The 15,562-nt window shown below is 48.1% G+C and overlaps 1 long non-coding RNA gene across 2 annotated transcripts; it reads left to right on the top strand.

The window, feature by feature from the left end:
• Positions 1-1,100: 1,100 nt before the first annotated feature.
• On the top strand, positions 1,101-6,001 carry LOC103876654. Of its 2 annotated transcripts, none has more exons than XR_004176693.1 (3): positions 1,101-1,179; positions 5,501-5,643; positions 5,913-6,001. It is a non-coding gene; the product is annotated as an uncharacterized LOC103876654 (long non-coding RNA). The 2 variants fall into 2 exon arrangements; XR_004176694.1 differs by lacking the exon at positions 1,101-1,179 and adding an exon at positions 2,142-2,227.
• The last annotated feature ends 9,561 nt before the right edge of the window (positions 6,002-15,562 follow it).

Below are 15,562 nucleotides of genomic sequence, written 5' to 3'. Positions count from 1 at the left end.
GGGAGGCCGCGCCCCTGCCCCCCACCCACGGGGAGGCCGCACCACTGATCACCACCCACGGGGACGCTGCGCCGCTGCCTCCCACTCATGGTGACCCCGCACCCCTGCCCCCCACCCACAGGGAAGCCACACCCCTGCCCCCCACCCACGAGGACGCCGCGCCCCTGCCTCAGCTGCCATCGCCACAGCTGCCAACTTCCCTGGCTCAGCGTTTGTTTACAGAGCATTTTCCGCACTGATTTTAAAACTCCCCAGATCATTACATTTTTAGTTTGTCGGTCAAATGCACATTTTCATCAACTTTTTCCCCTGTCCGCATTTGGGGAAGATATAATGCCCATCTCTTAATTAAACACTTACCCAAAGCCTAAGTCTGCCCCTGGCCTTCACTGAGCCCCAGAGCTCCGCCTCCACGCTCCGCACGGGCCCGCCGCGGTCTGACCCGCCCGGTCTCACGCGAGGTCATGGCTGAAGGTCTTATCGCCGCGCGGTTTCAGCGCCTCCACAAATGACTCAAATGACCCCTGTTCCTTTATCATTTTTACGAAGGTATTGTGGAGATAGGTTCCACAATCAGCGCCTGTTAAAATATACAGAAATACTTTTCCAACTTTTCTCCCTTCACCACTTCTCACTTCTTCCCGAATTTGAGTTTTTCCATTTAATTCAGCAGCTTTTTAATTGATGGTCTCTGTGTGGCAAAATTCTGCAGTAGCCAAGTGTGAGAAAATGTCTACTAAACTACACCTTAAATAACACCAAAGGCAGCTGTGGCCCTGAGGTATTTTGGAGGGTCCCGTCTAAATCCGTGGTTGAAACGTGATCACCAGTGTGGGAGGGGTTCGGGTCGTCCGGGAGGGGGCGGCTCGGCGTCGTCCCTGCAGTATCGCGTGAGTTCCTGCTCCGTTAGTTCACGCGAGAGCTCCGTTAGTTCACGCGAGAGCTGGTTGTCTTAAAGGAGCCTGGCACCTGCCTCCCCTTTCTCTTCCACGTTTGCTATCTCCCGTTTGCTCCGCCTCTTCCTTCCGCCATGAGTGGAAGCTGCCTGAGGTCCCAACCAGAGGCAGATGCTGGCGCCATGCTTCGTACACAGCCTGCAGCACCGTGAGCCAATAAATGTCTTTATAAATCACCCAGCGTCAGGTATTCCTTCAGAGCAATGCAAATGAGCTAATACAGGTATGCCAGGTGAATGGCATTTTTCCCCTAGGACTTTGAAAACATACCATTTTCTTTTGCCCTTTTTATATTGCTGTGAAAAATTCTATTTTCCGTGTAATTAAATTGTTTTATCTGCAGCTAAATTAGATTATCCCTGGTAGCTTCCAGTTGTATTCCTTTCTTTGATGTTCTGTAGTTTTACTGCTCTTCTAATCTTGGTCTTATTTTTACTTACTTTGCTCAGAAATTAATCTGATAATTTATATCCAAAATACGTTCTGGAAAATTCTCAGTAATTCTTCAAACATTGTTTCTTCTTCCTTTTGCTGATTTTCTCCTTGGAGGGTAAGAGAAATCAGTATTTCAATTTCCATTTTGTCCTCCAGTTGCAGGAAGTTCCCTGTTTAACTATCCGTCTTTCCAAGGCATGTCTGTGGTACAGCCTCGGATGCCTCTTTCGAAGTGTGTGACCCCTCTTCAGGGTCACTCGTCCGTCCGGATCGGGTCACTTATCGACTCTCTAACCAAGTTCACAGCCAGCCCTCCGTTTAGGTTGCTCATCTGCTTGTCTGTTTAGATCACAAGTGACCTCTTCTCCCGGACATTCCAAGATCCCCTTGGCAACGGCAATTGAGGAAGTAAACTAGTGTTTTAGAAAAGCTCAGCGTCATATTTTATAAGATTGGAGTATTTTCTCTAGTAGCACAGATACAGACAATGCTCCTTGGTTGCTTCCAGAGAATCTCTCTCCTAAGTCCATGCAAGATGAGCCGTTGTGGCTGCTTTCCCAACGGAGGCCAGCCCCCATCAGTGAGCAGTGGGCAGCAGGTTCCTAGGGTCAGCCCTGTGAGGGCGGCACAGGAAACAAGCCGGCTGGAGGGACAAGGTGGCCGTGCTGTAGTCCCAGCAAGGGCCCAGCCACACCCGGGCACTCCAGGGACATCATGGCCCAGATGAGATGTTCAGGGAAGGACCGCTCATTGGAAGATTTCAAAGTTTATAGGAAGTCTCCAGTGATGGTTCAAGATAAAGAATTCTGAACTACAAAATAATTTTAATTTTCTTTGTAAGACAGTTTTACATTATGGGTTCCATCTATTTAACAAACATTAAAATATTCTGGTTTTCTTTTAAATTTTTATTTATTATATTTATTTTTCCTTTTTGTAGAGATGAGGGGTCTTGCTATGTTGCCCAGGCTGGTGTCAAACTCCTGGCCTCAAGTGATCTTTTGGCCTCAGCCACCTAAAGTGCTGAGATTACAGGTGTGAGCCACCATGCCCAGTCTCATTTTCTATTTCTCCTTGCGAGAGTCAGTTTTGGAAGATCTTCTGAAAGAAATGTGTTATTCTACATACTTCATTTAATCATTGAAATCCCTTGTCATATATTCCATTTAATCATTGAAATCCCTTGTCATAAACTTTTATTAATACCCCACTATCATCCCTTTTTATGTGTGTAAGAGCTGTAGTGAAGACCCATTGCTCATCTGGATTTTGCTTAATTATATTCTCTCTCTCTCTGACCCGTTCTAATAGGTATTTACTAATTTTATTTTTCTTTTAAAAGAACTAACTTTTAGCTTTCTAACTTCTAACCATTAATTAATTTCTTAGTTCCTTCTTTCTGTTTTTTTTTCCAGTTTAAGTATTGATATTTAAAAATATCTTAGGATAACTACTTAAGTCATAAAATTTCAGTCATTCTTATTTTCAAATACAGTTGGCCCTCCATATCTGCGGGTTTCATATCTGTGTATTCAGCCAACTACAGAGTGAAAAATATATATATATTTTTAATTCGGACTTTATTGAACATGTACAGACAGGTTTTTTTTTATTATTTCCTAAACAATGCAGTATAACAACTATTTACATAGCATTTATATTGTATTAGGTAGTAGAAACAACCTAGAGATGCTTTAAAGTATAGGGGGATGTGAACAGGTCATATGCAAATGCTACACCATTTTATATAAGGGACTTGAACATCCACATATTTTAGTATTTGAGTGAGGTCCTAGAACCAATTCTCCATGGATACCCAAGGACAACTGTGTATGGAATCAAGGCTATGCGTTTCTCTATCAGTATTACTTTGGCAGCATCACAGAAGTTTTATATACAGGATATTCATTATCACTAAGTTAAGGTTTGTTCATCATGTTTTCAACTGTTTCATCAATGCTGTACTTTAAAATTATTTAACTATAATCAATTACTTTTTTCCCTTCTTTTTGTAAACTACCACTCTATTTGTTTTACATCTTTAGAGCCCATGTGCACAAACTTAGGATCATTGTGTCTTGTTAGTGGAATGACGCATTCATCACTATGCAGTATCTTTGTATCAAATACTTTTTCCTAATTGTCTTATTTGACTGAAATTATTGTACTACCTTTGCTTTATTTTTAACATTATATATATATATTTTAACATTATATATATATATATAGCTATATATATAATGTTAAAAATAAAGCAAAGGTAGTACAATAATTTCAGTATTATATATTGCATTATTATATATATGCATATATTATATATATGCAAAAAGTATTATATGCAATATATATAATATCCTTTCAATGTTTATGAATGTCTTAAGTGCATACATTTGTTTTATTTTCATTCAGAGTAAGACATATTCACCTTTTAGTTGGAGGACTTGCTCCATCATGCCATTAAGTTACGGACACGTGGGACTCATGGTGCTATATCAACATCTGCTTTCTATTTGTTCTCCCTGTTCTGTGCTCCTTTTATCCCTTTGTTGCCTTCTTTTGTGTTGACTAAATCTTTAATGATCCCATTCCCCACCTGTTAGCTTGTTAGTGGACATTCTTTCACAGCTCACGCTGGCAGTTATAGCAGCTTCTTTGACTAACAGTCTTTGTTGTTTTCTGTTGGCCACTTCCTAGACAATGCATGGAACCTACGCGCCCCCTACCTTTCACTCTTACTTGTGTTATTATTGGTGTGTATTTTAATTACATTATTTCAAACCATCAAAGCATTCCCTCTCTTGCTTCCACTCTCAGTGTTTGTTTAGATTCACCTGTATACTTCCTTTTCTCTCCGTCTTTGTTTTCCCAGCGGTGCTGAGCTGTCATCTGGGGCACGGTCTTTCTTCTGCTGTGGGCACACCGGTGACTTGGATCACTGTCTTTCTTCTGCTGAGGTCCCGTTCGTGATTGGGTCACTGTCTTTTTTTCTGCTGTGATCCCACTGGTGGCCTGGGGCACTGTCCTTCTGCTGTGGTCTCATTGGTGACCTGGGTCACTGTCTTTCTTCTGCTGTGGTCCCATTGGCCCATTGGTGACCTGGGGCACTTTCTTCTGCTGTGATCCCATTGGTGGCCTGGGGCACTGTCTTTCTTCTGCTGTGATCCCATTGGTGGCCTGGGGCACTGTCTTTCTTCTGTTGAGGTCCCATTGGTGGCCTGGGTCACCGTCTTTCTTCTGCTCTGGTCCCGTTGGTGCCCTGGATCACTGTCTTTCTTCTGTTGAGGTCCCACTGGTGATCTGGGTCACTTTCTTCCTTCTGCTCTGATCCCATTGGTGACCTGTGCTCCTAGTGGCTGCTTTCCTAACAATGCCTCCATTTCACCTGGATGTTGTAGTCTGGGTTGGTAGTTATTGCTTTAGTGCTTTGAATGCTCATTATCTTCTGTGTCACAGTCCACAGGGTGAACGTCAGGGCCAGCTCTGTCTCTGCTCTTTGCAGAACTGCCTCCTCCGAGCTCTGCTGCTTTGGAGACTTTTCCTTTGTCTCTTGCCAGCTGTGCTCCCATGTAGCTAATGTGCTTTTCTCTGAATTCACCCTGGCTGAGTGGTTCTCACCAGTTTAAAGTCATTTTCAGTGAACCTGTTCACCTGAGCACCCGTTTTTCTCTCTCATCACTCTGTGGCTCCAGTTGTGCGTACCCGGATCTTCCCCGAAGTCCCCGTGTCTGGAAGCTCCCACCTTCCCAGTGCACGTTCTGTCTCTCATGCTTCAGTTCCTTCTGCTTCATCCTCCTGTTCACTAATCATCTGTCTCCAGATGCACATCATTTGCTTCACACTCCATCCATCCTGTTCCGATTTCCAGTCAATGTGTTTCATTCTAGAATCTCCACGTAACTGCTTTTCATCATTTCTATTTTTGGATAACATTCTCCATAAAGGTATTGAATTCCTTAAACAAATCAACTGCAATTATTTTAAAACCAGTGTCTCCTTGTGTCTTGCAAGTGTAATTATGTCTGCTGTAGACCTATTCCTCTTGCCCTTTAATTGTCTTGATTTTTGGCCATTTTTTCCCTGTACACCTGGTTATTTTTTATTGAATGCAGGACATCGTGGGTGAAACTTGCCAGGAAAATGTGAGGTTCCAGGAAAGTGTCCTCTTCCTCCAGGCGAGTTTACTTCGACTCATGGGCAAGTGCTTCCCCAGAAGAGTCACTGAACCAAAAAGGAGTTCACACGGGTTAACCAGGTGACTTAACTCTTGTGGGAAATGGCTTAATTTTAGAACCGTTACTTTAGGATGTAGCATGACAGGGTCTCCGGAAAACCTTGAGACTCTGATGCCTCCGCACACTCCCAGACCCACAAGGACGCTCCTCCCCACACCTCCGCACCAGCCGATGCCCTGGGTGAGCGTGGGCCCAGCTGCCGGCCCTGCTGCCTCCTCTCCAGCTCTGACCAGAAACAGCTCTCAAGACCATCAGATGGTTTCAGTTTTTGTGTTTGAATTTTGCCCAGCTTTTCTACTATAAACTGAATGACCTGTGTGGAAGAAGAAGGAGAAGGAGAAGAAGAAAAGAAAAAATGAAAGAGCAAGCAGCAAGCTCTTCCGACTTGGACACCTGGAAACACAAGGCAGGAGTGAGCCTCTGTGCCCTGCAGCCCTGAGACCTCTGCGTGTCCCCAGTGTCCCCAGCCACACGCAGGGGTGGGGAGAAGCGCACACCCAGCACACCGTGAGGCCAAGGCAGAGTGGAGAGGCCACCTGGAGCAGACATGCCCAGCCATCCGAGTCCCTCCAACAGCTTCAGCTACGCGCGCACATCCCCGCGATTCATCGGTAAGTGGCTACTTTGTGAGTCTCTTTTACTTTGTTAACCAGAGGGTATAAAAGGAAGCTGACTAAAGCCTGTGTCTAAATTTGCAGTATGGCCACTGGTGGTAAAATGGAGCTGTGAGACTGGGGATTTCATGCACGTTTCAACCTTCCACCGATTTTCCCCACAGTCCTGCTGTGGGCAAGAACTAACCCTTCATTACTGTGTTCCTAGTGGATGCATGAAAATAAAGTGTGTGCCACACAGATCACGTTTCCCCACACGCTGCAAGGCTGCACGCCACATAAGACCTTTGCCTTCTGACACCAGGGGTGGGCTATGGTGTTCAAATCCGTTCTATCCAATTTGTCACATGCAGGAGGCTCATTCCGTGAGCATGGACCTGTTCAGCAACATGCTTCCCAGGTCTAAGTTTCCATACTTTGTCCAAAGGTAATATATGTAGAAAAAGTGCCACAAGTTATGTGCAAGCTTTGTAAGTATACTTTTGACATTCTTTAAAAATGTACATTATAGCAGATTCTGTACTCTTTAATGGACAAATTAATCTCTGTGGTTGCAATAGCTTATTAAACAGTCTAATTTTTAAAGTGTTATCTAATTTACTTAGCCTTTTATGTGCATTGCTGCAAAATTAGATAAGAAGAAAATGAGGTAGATTTGGAAGACTCCAATTCATTGAAAAATTTGGGGTTGATGGACAAATTATTTAGCTTCCCCAAAATTAGTGCAGAATGCTGAGGTCCAAAGAGACCATCATAAACAGTCAAGGCCACGTGGTGTCTTAGCCTGGCTGACACTCACACCCTCAGCAATGAGGGGAAGTTAGTTCACCTTCCTGAGTCCCAGTTTCCCAATGTATATGAAAGGAGACTCAGTTAGAGTCAAAATGTGAAACTCTGTGGTGCCGATCTATTAATGAAAACTGCGTGGCGTCTAAACACTGCTGAGTAACCTGTGACTTTACAGGACTGGCAGAGAGCGCCCTGATTTCAAGAGCTTTGCAGTCTGGTGGGGAAAGTCCGTGCCATCTCACAGGGACCCCTGAGCTGCTGAGCTGTTCGAGATGCTGAGACACGAGGGGACACATCGAGGGGAATCCTGACGAAATGCCCCCAGCCTGCAGGCGTCTCCTCCTGGGGACAGGGCACTACAGTGAACGAGAGCGTAGGGTGGGCCCAGGACTGAGGGCCGGGGGCAGCCATGTCTGGGGAAGGTGAGGAGCTTTCTGAAGGCGCTCAAAGCTGGTTTCCCTGAAAAAGGCCAGGTAAAATACACGTGAAGTGCAATGGAAAACCAAGGAGAGGAAGGCCCTGGAGCTGGGCCTTGGGAGATGGGTGTGTCTGATCACAGGACGCAGCAGCAGGTGGAGCTGGGGTGACCACCATCAAATCCTTTCATGCCCAGGAACACACCCTGATCTCTAAGGTCGTTAGAAAAGATGACTATAACCCTGATGGCCATCATGGCAGAGTAAAATTAGTTTGCAATGTTAGGAAATCAGATTGGGATGTTATGTTGAATTCAGAAACCTATCTTGTTATTTTCAATGCTCTGTAAAATTTCAGAATGTTCCTTGTGTAAACAACCAAAATAAAATGTAAATTCATTTTATGTATGTTCATGTTATTCTACATAATTTTATACCCAATTTGGAAATTAACCTGTGATTTGAAAGGTAATTTAAAAATAATGTCCTTGCAATTTGCCTTTCTTATGACGGCTAAAATCTTATTGCTTTACAAAGTAATTGCCTTATTTTACCAATGCTGCTTTTGTACAATTGTGGGGTTTTTAAAAAATCTTTTTGTTGTTGTTGTTGTTTTCCCACAGTGACTAGGGAAAATATGATTAAGAGGTAGAGTTTCTGATAAATCTAACTTTACCATTTGGTCAAAGTAAATGATGGCCAATTCCCAAGCTCTAACTATACACATTCAGGTATCCAAGTTCTTCAGGCAGGTGTGGGATTTACTTAGCAGATGTAAAAGAAAACAAAATGAAACTGGACTCTCAGCTCAAACCTTCTCTTTACTTCTATGAGTCCACGCCTTGTTGCCCCAGACTCACCGCAAACTCCAAGGAGCAGCTATTTGGAGTGTTTTTCCAAAAGGTCTTTGCTCATAATAGAAGTTCCATAAAAATGCACAGTTCTTGGGGTTGGTGGGGATGGCCGCAGCCACTTCCAACGTCTTCTCTTATGTGGTAAGAGCTTTAATTTCTGCATGAGAATTAGATTTTAGAAAACATTCCAATATGAGTTCATGAGTGCTACAAGCTGAATGCAAAACTCTTGAAACTGATATTTCTCTAGAAATTAAATAGCCAGATTAGTTTGCAATTACATTCACTGGTGTTTAATGAGAGCACTAAAAAATGGGCTATTAATATTCAGTATTTATAGTTCCATTAGAGAATGTTAAAAGGGTAATCTTTACTACCGAATCAGAAGAAAAACTCATTTTAGACAGTAAAAACTTGGTAAAATGAAAAGTTAAAAGTTTTGCGTCTTTAGGAAGTAAAGTCATTTACACAGATTTTCAGTTAGGTTTTACCAAACCATGAAAGTGAAATATTTGCTTTGCAACTTTAATTTTTTTTTTTTTAATGAATAATCGACAGCCCAGGGAAAATCCTCTCTTTGTATCTAATTTCTTGTGGTCTTTTCATGAGTGTAGAATGACTTAGCTTTGACAACTTCTGCACCTTTAAATTTATGTTGGATTTTAGCAAATAGTTTACACATTTATTAAATTGAATTCAGCTCCAGGTGTGTTTCCTTCTCTTCGTGGCTCTTCCACTCTGAGGGCCCCACAGTCAAGCAGTGAGGAGTTAGCCCTGACTCGCCGTCCTACGGGAAAGACGGGCAGGTGAGCCCGTGCAGGTGCAGGTGAGAGGCCCCAGCTGAGGCCTGAGGTGTGCTTTCTGTTCCCTGGGCAAGGACCGCAGGAGAAAGGCTTTGCACGCGGTGTGCACGGACGCCTCTGCGCCATCATTAATCTCTGCATCCTGAGCACACACCCCACCGGAAGACAGCAGCAGAAGTGCCCAGAACAAGGAGGTTACCAGAACGCGGACCCCCTCGGACGCACCCCACTCCTCTGCTCCTCAGTGGAAACGCACCTGCTCCTGATTCCTGGGTTCCAAGGCCTGAGTCCTAGGGGGGCGCCCAGGGAAGACTCTGTCCAGTCTCTCTCCAGGACCGGCCCGCAGGGATAGGCGGCCCCACGCAGGATGAACCCGGGGGCAAGTGGGGGCACCTCGCTCCCTCTTCCCACGTGTGAGTCAAATCGCGGGTCACACATGGGCTTTGGACACTCAGAGCCTGAAAAATAGGGTCCCCGCATAACCACATTAGAACAGGAAAGTGAGGGACAGCGGCCTCCCCACGTCCTGCACCTGCCCCGCCCACCCGCAGGTGTCGGGGACCAAGGCGAGGGGCGCGCACGGGTGCCTGCGGGGTCCTCACAGGATCGCGTCCTGCGCGGCCGCCCGAGCTCCCGGCCCCTTCACCACCTCCCCCTTCCCACCTCTGCGGGGCCGCCCTGCTGCAAACCACGGGGAACCCGTCGCCTGCGCTGCAGACCCCGGGAAGGGCGCATCCAACGCCGCGTGCGCTCAGTCCCGGACACCCGCGCCGCCCGCGCCTTGAAAACCCGCCCGCTCCGCGTCCTGCGCTCCCGGCCCGGTGTCCTCGGGGCCTTCACGGGGTCGTGGAGCGCGGGCAGCAGCGTGGGCAACGGGAGCTCGGTTCCCGCTCAGGGGTCTCACCCCCTCCAAAGGGGGACGGGGCCTCGGAGACCCGCGCGGGGCGGACCGGGGCTCAGCCGCAGAGCGACGCGGGCAGGAGGCCTCCCCGTTTCCAGTCAGCCTCCAGGTAGAGCAAGGTGCCCAGGTCGCCGCCCCAGTCCAGGCCACGCGGCCTCTGCTCCAGGTGGGGACTTCCTGGGGGCGGGGGCGGAGCGCGGTTCCAGCTGCAAACCTCCGGGAGCTCGGAGCAGGCCCAGGAGGCCTCGCTGGCATCTTCTGTTCCCACAGGCCTGAGACTGAGACAGCTGCGTGTTCAGCCTGCCCGGGAGCCCAGGGGCCTGCGCAGGGAACCCGTCCCCCAAGGGCTCAAGGTTGTAATCGGTGACCTCTTGGAGGCTGGTGCTCCCTCCCCAGACGCTTCTGCCTCTGAGTCCTGAAGGGCCGGCCTCCTGCTGGACAGTGCACGGTGCCTTCTGCAGAAACGCCTGTTTTCAAATGAAACATAACTTAAGAGGAAAATAAATAAATACAGGAGGCTTCTGTCAACATGCGAACGCCCCAGACTTGAAGACTTGAGTTAAGCTCTACTCAGCACGCACAGTGTAGGCGATGGGCTTCCCTTCCAACCTTCCGAAATATCTTCAGATGTGGCCACAGATGTGCCCCTTCACCTGCCCGGGCAGCTCGAGAGTCCTGCTGGCTTCCTGGGGCTTTTCACTCTGTCTTCTGCTGATCCCCCAACCTGGATACCACCCCAGAGCCCCATGCATGGCATTTACAAACACACACGCATGTGCACACAGACACGCGTGCACAGGCAGCCGCTGGGAGCCGGTGTCAGCCCCGCCCGTACCCTGCCTCCAGCTGCCTTTGAAATCCCCCCTCATGCCCTGCATTTTTCCCTGAGGCTTCCCTGGCTACGCAGGGCACAGCATTTCTTCTGATGGTATTCAGGGGAGGGCCTTTCATCAAAGTCTCCGTGCTGGCTGTCGCGGTAATGAGGCAGGTTTCCCAGATGTTCTGTGAGTCGTCTCCAGGGCTGGGTCACAGCCGTGCTGACACCACTGTTTTGTGAGTGTGAGCAGAGCAAGCCCTGCGGCGTGTTAAAGCTGTGAAGGCACATAACCGGCTTTTATTGCAATTTGATTGTTATTCCCAACTAATCACCTCTTAAAAAAACACAAAAAAACAAGCTTTCAGAAGGCAGGGCTCCTAATCATAAAAGCATCTTTGGTTGTAAAGAAAGCTGTGTCCCTCCCCCATGCTCTGTGTGATGAAGCCGCTTTAAATCAGCAGCCACACCGGCTCAAACGGAAAAGGGCCTCCACCCTCCCGCATTGTAGGGGGAGGGCTACTAAAGTCAACTTTCCCGCCCTGAAAAGTGTACCCCCTCCAGTATGTCCTGTGGGAGTTTGGACCAGGGAACAGTGCAAACGCAGTTTCTCTCTGATGTGACGGCCCCCCACTCACTCCATGGCCCAGCTTCCGCCCACCCAGCACCCAGAGGGGTTACAGACTCACCTCATTTCCAGGTACCTGCACTCCCACCTGTCCCAGCGGAAAGGCACCAACACCATGGCCAGGGAAGTGCTTGGGGGAAGCTAATTATTAACATTAAAATGTGTATATTTTTGTTTTGAACCGAATCCTGTAGATCTGAAGCATCTCCCTGTGATTCTTCAGCTAATCCCAGTGTCTGAGGACAGGAAGTTCAGACCTTCCAAAGGCCCCTTTGATGGCCACACGGGCCTGGGGGTGTTTCCAGAGCAGCTCACACCCCGATTGCTCACGCCGGCTGAGGAATGAGGTGGCTCAGGGCTGGGTCTGGAGTCACTCGGTCAGGGGCTGGCGTGGGCCTCCCCTGTTGAGAGGGAGTCCATGGCTGCTCTGAGGTTTTAAATTATCGGCTGTTAGAAGCAGCCACACTAGGCCGGGCGCGGTGGCTCAAGCCTGTAATCCCAGCACTTTGGGAGGCCGAGACGGGTGGATCCGCGAGGTCAGAGGTCGAGACCATCCTGGCTAACATGGTGGCTCCTGTCTCTACTAAAAATACAAAAACTAGCCGGAGGCCGAGGTGTGAGGCGCCTGTAGTCCCAGCTACTCCGGAGTGAGCCAGGAGGGCGGTAAACCGGGAGGTGGAGCTTGCAGTGAGCTGGAGATCGAGACCACTGCACTCCAGCCCAGACTGCAAACAAGACTCCGTCTCAAAAAAAAAAAAAAAAAAAAGAAGCAGCCACACCACTTCTTGAGCACTTCACTGCTCAGAAATTTTTTCTGCCAGGACCTGCAAATCATCACTTTGAAGTTCACCCTTCCACCCGATCCCTTAAGCGGGGCACAATGCAGCCAGGCTCTTTGCTAAGGAAAACCAGGGTGACCTTTCCTACAGATCCAACAACTTCCCCACGTGGCAGGTGCCTCCCAGCATCACCGCTCCCGCAGGCCGGGGCAGAGGAAAGCTCTAGGTGGGCTCGGTGGGGTTGTGGGTAGGTGCCGGGCTGCAGGCGGGGGATGCTGACCTGCTCCTGGGAGCCAGGCTGGGTGCGGAAGACACCAGCAGAATCTAAGTGAATCGGGAATGAGGCTGTGAGGCCACAGAGAGCGAGAAGGGGCTTCGACACACTACTGGCCCCAAAGGAAACCTAAGACTCTGCTGCCCCAACTGCCACCACGGGTCGGCTGGGAGAAGCCCCTTCAGCAGCCAGAGGCCACAGTTCATGTCTCGTGACTCCAGCTGAGGAGGTGCAAGTGCACGGCCACCTTCAGGAGGAACCTGCTTGACACTGGGGGCATCTCTGCCTTGGACATTTGCAAGTGTGCTTTGTCCTGTCCACAGAGCTCCCCTGCTCCCACCCGCCTCTGTCCACAGAGCTCCCCCTGCTCCCACCGCCTCTGTCCACAGACCTCCCCCTGCTCCCACCGCCTCTGTCCACAGAGCTCCCCTGCTCCCACCCGCCTCTGTCCACAAGGCTCCCCAATGCCCGCCCCTCTGTCCACAGAGCTCCCCCTGCTCCCAACCGCCTCTACACACAGAGCTCCGCCTGCTCCCACCCGCAAGGATCCCTCAACGTAGATTCCCAGGGATCAGAAAGGCAACACTGGACAATCTCAGATTTTAAACCGTGATATCCTCCCAATTATAAAAGATAACACTTAAACAATAATGTTTAAACCTAAAACTACTCTAAAAATATGTTTATTGATTTTTTAAAATCCTAAAGAAGGTAGAAAAGAAGAGAAGAGGGAAAGAACAGATAGCACAAACAAAAACAATAGTGGAATGACTGACATAAGCTTAAGACACCAGTCACCATGTTTTCTAAACATGCCTCAAGACTGGGAGAGGCGAGTGGGGCGTCGAGGAGGCAGGCAGCATTTAATCGCATTGTCGGTCTTCCTACCTTAAACATGGTTTTAACAGATGCTAAAAACTTGAACCTGCATGTGTGCTAATAAAATCTCATGCTTGGAATTACTATAAAATAATTGTGTACAGTTGAGCTGTTTTTATATGCTGACCAATAGCTCACATCAAAACTCCTCTATGACATGTAATTTTGACAAATGAGAAAAAGTCTATAATGCATTTTTTGGATTAATGAAGCTAACTTATACTAAAAGATAATACCAGCAAGTGTCAAATAATTCTAATAAAATCTGACCTAGTTGCTACAAAGAAAAAGTGTTTCATTGTATCACATTTACCCAGTTATGAGTAGCAGGTGGCCCCAGGCGCCAATGGTGCCCTGGTCCTCGCCGTCCTGGGTGACTCTGGGCTCTCCCTGCTCACTGCAAAGGCTGGCGCCTGGGCTTCGGGATGGTGCAGGCTGGACCCAGGCACAGGGGAGCAGTCAGGCCTCAGCCAGCTTCCTCCAGGCTGGCCTGGGCTTCAGCATGGTGCAGGCTGGACCCAGGAGCCGGGGCACAGTCAGGCCTCAGTCAGCTTCCTCCAGGCCAGGGCTGCACAGTAGTGGCCTCCCCAGAGTGCGTCCAGAGAGCCAGGCACAGAGTGTCCTCACCATGTCCGCACAGGGAAGGAGTGCAGGTGTGGATGCAACCTCCCATCCCTGGACGGATGTCTGCTGTGTGGAGAGGCAGGTGCTGGGGACCCCTTCCTGGACACAGTCACTCTGTCCCCTTTGGAGTGGTGGGAGAGCTGCCTGCAGGGCTCTGAGGATGGCCCGGGTCCTGTGGCTCCCACATGGCCTCCTGTCCTCCCTGTGGCACTCCCTGGTGACCCTGCAGGGCTCTGAGGACGGCCCGGGTCCTATGTCCTGCACGTGGCCTCCTGTCCTCCCCGTGGCACTCCCTGGTGATCCTACAGGGCTCTGAGGATGGCCTGGGTCCTGTGGCCAACACATGGCCTCCTGTCCTCCCTGGTGACCCTGTGGGGATCTCCCGGCTGTCACCAGGGATTTTAAAGCCCAGTAAATGTTTTCATGTCCAGAAAACTCCTGTCAATACGTACGTTTACATTACCACCCAACCCGACTAATAAACACTGTGATTGGAAGTCATCTTTTTCTTATATCTTTAGCCTGACTCATCCAGCTAACATTTTGCTTAAATACAGAACAAAGTTCTTCTTTGAATAGCACAGAATTAAATAAAAAACTTAAAGACAACCTCTTTTGCCATTTTAGTCACTTAAATTCCCTAAGACTTTAAAAACTAAATATATAAATATATATTATTTTCTCAAATCATTGACAATACACGAAATAGTATTCTTATTAGATTGGCAGTTATGTGTTTAATTGCCTGAATTTTTAAAAATTAAATATAATGTATTTTCTAAATTTATTTTTATGAACTCCTAATTTCTCTTTTATATCTAGTAAATCAATAATTAAAATTTTCAAATTGAATATTAAATACAAATTTAAAATATTCATATTTTAATAACAAGTCCAACATGGCAGATGATTTAATATGTTCAGTTCCTTTATTTTAAATTCCGTAAAGCACACAGACCCCACAGGGCTGCAGTTCGGTTTACCAGCAGGAGTGTCACGGGGCCATCTGCGGCCTCCTGGGGCCTTCGGTCTCTTCCTGGGATTGCCGACCTGGTCACTGGAGAGAGCGGTCACCGAGTGGCTGGGCTGAGGACCAGGGCCTGTCTGAGGGGCAGCAGTCCAAGGCCATGGTGCGTCCCCAGCATATCCAAGGGTCCCCCAGAGCTCAGTCAGGCCGAGCCACACGTCCTGTGACTTCCTCTGCGTTGCAAGTTCAGCTCCAACACCAGGGACTGGGGATCAGATTGAGGTTACTACTAGGAAGCTTTCAAGTTTCACCTTTTCCCATGATTTTCTTTCATTTTTCCATAATCCAGTTGACTCTTCAGACCTCTGCACACCCATCCAAGCCACAGTTGGTCTCTTTGCTGCACATCAGAGCTAACAGATCCCAGCACCTTCCCTGAAAGCTCTTCGATTTGATGAGAGGTGGCTGAGTTATTCGGCCAGGTCGCCCACTGAGCAGTGTCCTTTAATACCGTTCTGCTTTTGTGTATGACGTGAAGCCTTTGCCTGTCTTCTCTCGGGCATGGTAGTGTCACCTGGGTGATGTTCCCATTCCTGA

The sequence above is a fragment of the Papio anubis genome, chromosome 10 (genome assembly GCF_008728515.1).
Source record: "Papio anubis isolate 15944 chromosome 10, Panubis1.0, whole genome shotgun sequence".
Lineage (NCBI taxonomy): Eukaryota > Metazoa > Chordata > Mammalia > Primates > Cercopithecidae > Papio > Papio anubis.
This window is presented reverse-complemented; position numbering and strand designations above follow the sequence as displayed.